A 7,866-nucleotide genomic window follows, 5' to 3' on the forward strand; every position below is an offset into this window, starting at 1 on the left:
CTTAGAATAGTACCCAATATTTACTATTAGTATATTCTAATAGTACTATTCTAAGTACCCAATATATTGTAGACACAATAAATATTTGTCGCGTGAGTGAACACATAAAGACATTATTTTCGTCTGTCCTGTCAGCGGATTTATCTATTTATTTTCTTTGGCTTACTGCCTATGCTGTGATTACAAATATTTGAGGCCAAAGTTAATTCCAAGACTCATGTTCTTGGTTAGGGAAATTAATGGCTAAGAAACATTAATGTTGTATCAATAGAAGGTTCCATAGTTTGGCATGTGTTATATACAGTTGTCCCTCAGTATCTATGAGGGATTGGTTCCAGAACTTCTCACCGATACTAAAATCCATGGATGTTCATGTCCCTTATACAAAACAGCATAGTATTTGCATACAGCCCACACAAATATTCTCAAATACTTTTAATCATCTCTAGATTACTTACAATACTTAACACATTGTAAGTGCTATGTAAATAGATGCTAGTTGTTATACTGTATTGCTTAGGAAACAATGACAAGAAAAAAGTCTGTACATGTTCAATAGAGCTGCAATTTATTTTTGAATAATTTTGATCCACAGTTAGTTGAATCCATGATGTAAAAAATCACAGATGCATACAGAGGGCTGACTGTATTTTGTTTGGGGTTATTACTAATTTATGAATTTCCATTTTCCACAGTGCCTAGCATGGACATTACATAATAAAGTTGTGTGGGTTTCAAATAAAAGCATGTAAGATTTTACAAGGGAGCTTCAAGAAAAAGAAAAGAAAAGAAAAACTAGGATTAATCACACTTGCCCAAGTGCCTTCCAGAATTACAAAGGAAAGGAACGATTGAGTAACCATAGAAGAAATACAATCAGTAAACATAGAAAGCCGTGCTTGTACTATAGCCCCATTTCACACCTGGGGACAGTTTCTGAAGGTGGGAATCTGGGTGCAGCTTAACTGAGTGTCTGCACTTGACTTTTCTCCAAAGGCTGGGATGAAGGTGTTGGCTGGTGTTTGTCATTAGAATCAACCCAAGGGTCAGCTGTGAAAGGATCTGCTTCCTAGCTCACTCACATCGGTGTTGGCAGGATTCAATTCTTTGTGGGCTGTTCATCTGAGGACCTCAGATCCTCTCTAGCTGTTGCTGGGAGGTCTTCCTCAGTTTCTTGCCATGTGGACCTCACCATAGGGCAGTTTATAACAGAACACATGGATTACCTCAAAGCAAACCAGCAAAGAACTACATAAAGCCAGCAAGACCAAAGTTATGCTCTTTTGGTAAGGTAACCTAGGAAGTGACATTCAATCACTTTTGTCAAATTCTATTCATTAGAATTGAGTCACTGTCTCTCTCCTTGCCTAACGCAGCCATGGCTCGTGGTCCCAAGAAGCATCTGAAGCGGGTAGCAGCTCCAAAGCATTGGATGCTGGATAAATTGACCAGTGTGTTTGCTCCTCGTCCATCCACCGGTCCCCACAAGTTGAGAGTGTCTCCCCCTCATCATTTTCCTAAGGAACAGACTTAAGTATGCCCTGACAGGAGATGAAGTAAAGGAGATTTGCATGCAGCAGTTCATTAAGATCGATGGCAAGGTCCTAACTGATATAACCTACCCTGCTGGATTCATGGATGTCATAAGCATTGACAAGATGGGAGAGAATTTCCGTCTGACCTATGACACCAAGTGTTGCTTTGCTGTACATCGTATTACACCTGAGGAGGCCAAGTACAAGTTATGCAAAGTGAGAAAGATCTTTGTGGGCACAAAAGGAATCCCTCATCTGGTGACTCATGATGCCCGCACCATCTGCTACCCTGATCCCCTCATCAAGGTGAATGATATTCAGATTGATTTGGAGACTGGCAAGATTACTGATTTCATCAAGTTCGACACTGGTAACCTGTGTATGGTGACTGGAGGTGCCAACCTGGGAAGAATTGGTGTGATCACCAACAGAGAGAGGCATCTTGGATCTTTTGCCGTGGTTCACGTGAAAGATGCCAATGGCAACAGCTTTGCCACTCGACTTTCCAACATTTTTGTTATTGGCAAAGGCAGCAAACCATGGATTTCTCTTCCCCGAGGAAAGGGTATCCGCCTCACCATTGCTGAAGAGAGAGAAAAAAGATTGGCGGCCAAACAGAGCAGTGGGTGAAATGGGTCCCTGGACCTTTGTACATAATTAAAAATATTGTGGCAGGATTTAAAAAAAAAAAAAAAAAAAAAAGAATTGAGTCACTGTGTCCAGCCCACACTCAAGCGTATGAGATTACACTAGGGTTTAATTAGTAGGATGTAAGAAATTTAAGGGCAGCTTTACTGTCTGCCCACCACAAGTATAAAGCAAATGAGTGACTATGTTAGTATCATTGGGTATTAAAGTTTGCAGCAGTGAAGAAAGGAGATACAGGTATAAGGTTAAAGAATAAGAAAAAAAGCTATGCATACTGAAATGGAATTGGAAATATGACTCTGTGTGTGTGTGTGTGAGATATATATATATATATATATGTCTCATATATACACATATGTATTCCCACTTTTGTCCACTGAAAGCGCCTTGAGACTAATGAGCACCTCAAACATCCAAATTGCATTTTCTAAATTATATTTCCTAGTAAAAAAAGACAAGACTCTTTGGAGAAATAGTGGGCTCCAGGCCTGGGCAGAAAATACACAAATTTTACACAAAAATACACAAAATTAGCTTGAAAGAACTTGGTATCGCAGGAAACAAGGCCACTAGATGTATCGAAGAAATTTAGAAACCAAATAGAAAAGTCTTTCACAGATAAAAAAATAAGAAAATATGAACATAAATAGAACTAGTAGCTACAGTGAATACAAAGACATAAATTACATTTAAAATTATGAGTTGTTATGTCTCCTCTAAGGAAAGCTTGATAACTAATTGGTCATTTGGGAAACTGATAAATAAAGGAAAAGAATCAAACATATCCTGCTTTTCTTTTTTTTTTTTTTTTTTTTTTTTTTTGAGACAGAGTCTCGCTTAGTCGCCCAGGCTGGAGTGCAGTGGCGCGATCTCGGCTCACTGCAAGCTCCGCCTCCCGGGTTCACGCCATTCTCCTGCCTCAGCCTCCCGAGTAGCTGGGACTACAGGCGCCCGCCGCTTCGCCCGGCTAATTTTTTGCATTTTTAGTAGAGACGGGGTTTCACCATGTTATCCAGGATGGTCTCGATCTCCTGACCTCGTGATCCGCCCGCCTCGGCCTCCCAAAGTGCTGGGATTACAGGCGTGAGCCACCGCGCCCGGCCCATATCCTGCTTTTCATATATACATCTTAAGATAACCCAGTGGTTCTCAACTGGGTTTTTTTTTATCTTTGCCCCGAGGGGTCATTGGCAATGTCTTAGAGACCTTTTTGGTTGTCAAATCTAGGGAAATGCGTTACTGCCATCTAGAAGGAAGAGTCCAGACACATGACTGAATATCCTACAATGCACCGAACAATTCCTCATGACAAAGAATTATGTAGTCCAAAATCATCAATAGCACCAGGGTTGAGAAATCTTGAGGTAACCAAATACAATCATGCAATGAATAATGAGATTTTGGTCAACAATGGACCACATATAAAACAGGGGTCTTATAAGCCTATAATACTGTGTTTTTACTGTAACTATTCTATGTTTAGGTATGTTTAGATACAAAAATACTTACCATTGTGTTATAATTGTCTAGTGTTCAGTAGACTGACATGCTGGGCAGGTTTGTAAACTATATCATATAGCCTATTATACCATAGAGCCTACGCATGCGGTAGGCTGTGCCATCTAGGTTTATTTAAGTATATACTTTATGATGTTTGAACAAAGACAAAATCATCTATTGATGCATTTCTCAGAATGGATCCTCATTGTTATGCAATGCATGACTGTAGTTGAAGAGATAAAGTTTTTCTTTGTGCAAGCATTCCAGTTAATAAAACTAGAAATGTTTAAAGTAAAATACCACTTTTTGTAATCTCTATAAAAGGTGGATTTTGGCATTGATTATTATGACTGTTAATACTACATAAACATGAAAGAGCAAAACACCATATACATCATATTCTTGTCGATAAATAGCATACATGTCTGATGGAGAAATGTAATAAATGGTACCAACAAGTTGCAATTTGTTAAATCCATACTTTAAGATACTCTACTGGAAAGATGTCACAGTTTCTTCAAGAAATAAATTGCAAACAAGCAATATGAGGCAATGTGACACATCAACCATTTGCAAGAGATGGAATGCATTTGCTTTCTTATTGATATAATAAGCAGAAAACAATTTATGAAAGCCTAGAAATGTAAAAAAATAGAATATTTGATTACGATATTATGAAATTATTTAGAATCTTCTAGGCCTGATGATGATATAGTGTTTATTTAGTGTTTATTTTTTTAAAAGCATTCTCCTGTTTCTAAGATACAGACTAAAATTGTTGCAGGAATATGGTATGATGTTGGTAGCTGGTTCAAAATAATCTAGAGTGAAAAAAGAAGAAAGCATAGAATATATGTGAAACAATTGGAATTTATCATATGGCATTCTGTTTATTGTATGTTTTCAAAATTTGGCATAATAAAAGTTTTTAAAGTTTACAAGTTTCTATTTAACCCCTACTGTAGTCATATTAAGAGAAAAAACATATAATGTAATGGTAACAAAATATTCCATAACATATATCAACTTGACACAAACCTTAGGATTACTTGCTTTAACGTGGAATTTTAATCATATTGTATGTAATTTTAAATATTAATTTTTTAATGTTCTCTTTAGATTGAAATTTTTTTAGCACCACTCATTTTAAGAGTAATTTTGTTGCTAGATAATGGCCCATAAAATAAGTATAACTTGTTTAATTTACTTTTCATTACCTACTTACCATTTAATTTTTTTCTACTTTTCAGTGTTATAAATATTATCAAAATAAATACTTTTTGCAAGTAATTTTTTTAACCAAACTCATTTATTTTAGGGCACACCGGTCTTTTATAAATCCATCTCTTTGGAATAATTCCCAGAATTTAAATAACTGAATATAAGGTCTCATCATTCTAAATATTATTGATACATGAAGACAAATCACTCTCTGTAGATATGAAAAATGCATTTGGTAACAAAACATTACACCTTCTGTAACAATTACCTAAACAGGGAGTGCTTTGTTTATTTTACATAATGAAAAGCTCAGGGCTAGTATCATGGCACCATGGTGTCATCAGTAACAAGTCCCTTCTATCCTTTCTGCCATCTCTAATGCTACCAATAGTCATGATTGGTTGCTGAAGCATCATATCTAAGGACCAGACTGGACTAGGATGGAAGGGGAAAAACTTTATTTCAAAGCATTATCTTTCTATGTAGATAGGCAGCTAATTCCTAAAAGACTTCCAATTTTTCAACAGTCAGAATTGTGTTGCAAAGTCATGCCTGACTAGAAGGTATGTAGGAAAATATGAGTTTCATTTTCTAATCTGCATAAAAAAGATAAGGTAGATGAAAATGGATCCCAAGTGAGCCAACTCACAGTACGTGAGCCTGGGTTCAGGAATCCCAAAGTGCAAATGACAACCAGTCTTTTGTACAATCCTTCACATTCCACTTAATAATTACATATAAAATGCTATATTGTTTTTCAGCTATATTCATTAAGCTGCCAGTTATAATTTTGTATCTTTATTCATTTTATTATTTATTTTCTAAATTACCTATACATGTGTTTTGTCATTACCTAACTAGGTAATTTTTAAACCATTTATATCAACAACTTTATGGGTGGCAGATGTTACCGTGCTTAGAGGACTGAGAGGTCAGAATCTGAAACTAAGTTGTCTGTTTATTTGTTAATGCTCAAGCTCTTAGCAATCATGCAAACTTGACATACTCCTGGGCATATAGCAAGTGTTCTGTACATTTCAGTTTATTGTTATTTTTGTTGTTTTTGACACAAGAAGCAATCACTAGAAAACTCAATTTTTAGGAAAAAAAAATAAAGTCTTCAAAATAATGTTTTCTATTCATCCTCCACGGAAAGAACTTTAGTGCTGGATATATTTTCCTGCTTTTTGGCATTCGCGAGTTTTTCATAATATACTCCATTATACAGTGAACTGATGAGCTCAGAAAATACCGCGGTAAACTCTTCAGTTTTAAAGTGTTAATAATAGACACGAAGTATCATCATTCTCCTGTAGAACAGTTTGATTTTTAACCAAAACCGCTTCCTTATTCCAATGGAATGCATATTTTGCAATCTGATGTCTTTGTTAGCAACTTTCTGATGGATGAACTATTTTAGCAAAGGACAATTTCCAGAAACCATCAAGTAACACTTTAGTGATGATTGTACAATTTGCCATAGCAGTTCATATAAACTTCTTGAGGGTATTTAACTAAAAATGAATCAGAACAAACAAGTATTTTGAAGATTTGCTTCAAACTTGAGGAAATTCCAGTCTTAATCACATATACTCTCCTGCTGGAGGTTATACTATATTTGGCTATAGACCCAGGGATACTTGTACATGACAAAGGGAAGTGTTAATGAGCCCATTATTAGTGTTAGTTGTTTTTATTAAAATATCTCAAAGCTCCAGGAGGTGAACTGATACATTGTTTTTATTTTAGATGCTTGATGTTTTAAGTGGAATATGAAACATCTTTGAATCACAGTGGCAGATTCTTGAGGATGATTAAGCATGGTGTCTATTAAAAAACTATTCCAATTACCAAAAAGACCTGTGCTAAATAAAACTACACTCATGGAGTGAGGAATTTGGTATTTAACAATCTTTAAAGATTTTAATTTATATTCCTTAAGTTTTACTTCTATATTTTATTCGTTCAAAGTAAACCTAACATCTGAAAATTAAGGACCAATTTAGAGACTTTCCAGTTTCAAAGACAAGTTTCTTCTAAGAGCTCTCTGTAGTTAGTCTCTCAATTTTCTGACTTTTTACACATTTCTCAGACTAGTCATTAATTTAATCTATTATTCTACTTCCAAATGTCTCATGATTATCACCAAACACATTTTTCTAAATCCACTGGATATTTTCCAACCATCTTAATACTTGGCTCCTAAGTAGCATTTACTTTTGTTAGCCTGGACCTGTATTTACCTTGGCTTCCTTGTCATGTATCTTTTGTGTTTCTTGTCTTATGTTGGGCAATCCATTTTCTGCCTCGTTTGGAATCTTACCTTCTCTACTGATTTGAATTCCTCGAGGCTGCCTCTAAAGATTGTCTTCTTTTCATCCTATAATATTTCCCTAGGTAATCATATATGTAGCAATTGACACCTATAAGTAGATTAACAAGAAATTTATATCTCAAGGGCAGATCTTACTTTTAGCCCCAGATATGTATACCGGTTGCCTCCTTGACAAAGTCTTTTGGATGTCTCAAATCTCTGCATGGTCTATATCCAGATTTCCCTTTAAACCTTGGCTCCACATGTAATAGAACCTGTATGAATCCAGCTTCTAAGTCAGTGATTAAAAGTCAATCCTGGCCAGGCGTGGGAGCTCACACCAGTAATCCTAGCATTTTAGAGAGGCCAAGGCAGATGGATCACTTGAGGTCAGGAATTTGAGACCAGCCTGGTCAACGTGGTGAAACCTTGTCTCTACCAAATAAAAACCAAAAAATCAGCTGGGTGTGGTGGTGCATGCCTGCAGTCCCAGCTACTCAGGAGACTGAGGCAGGAGAATCACCTGAACCTGGGAGGCTGAGTTGCAATGAGCTGAGATCGTGCCACTAGACCACTCCAGCCTGGGCAACAGAGTGAGACTGTCTTAAAAAAAAAAAAAAAAAAAAAAAAAAAAAAAAAAAAAAAAAA

The 7,866-nt window shown here is 36.2% G+C and overlaps 1 protein-coding gene and 1 pseudogene across 3 annotated transcripts in view; one reads left to right on the top strand and one right to left on the bottom strand.

Moving 5' to 3' along the window:
* LRRTM4 (leucine rich repeat transmembrane neuronal 4) overlaps window positions 1-7,866 on the bottom strand; it is a 784,553-nt gene that overhangs the window by 674,618 nt on the left and 102,069 nt on the right. The gene's annotated exons all lie outside the window — the stretch shown is intronic.
* Window positions 1,369-2,165, top strand: LOC112604659 (annotated as a pseudogene).

This window comes from Theropithecus gelada, chromosome 13 (genome assembly GCF_003255815.1).
Source record: "Theropithecus gelada isolate Dixy chromosome 13, Tgel_1.0, whole genome shotgun sequence".
Classification (NCBI taxonomy): domain Eukaryota; kingdom Metazoa; phylum Chordata; class Mammalia; order Primates; family Cercopithecidae; genus Theropithecus; species Theropithecus gelada.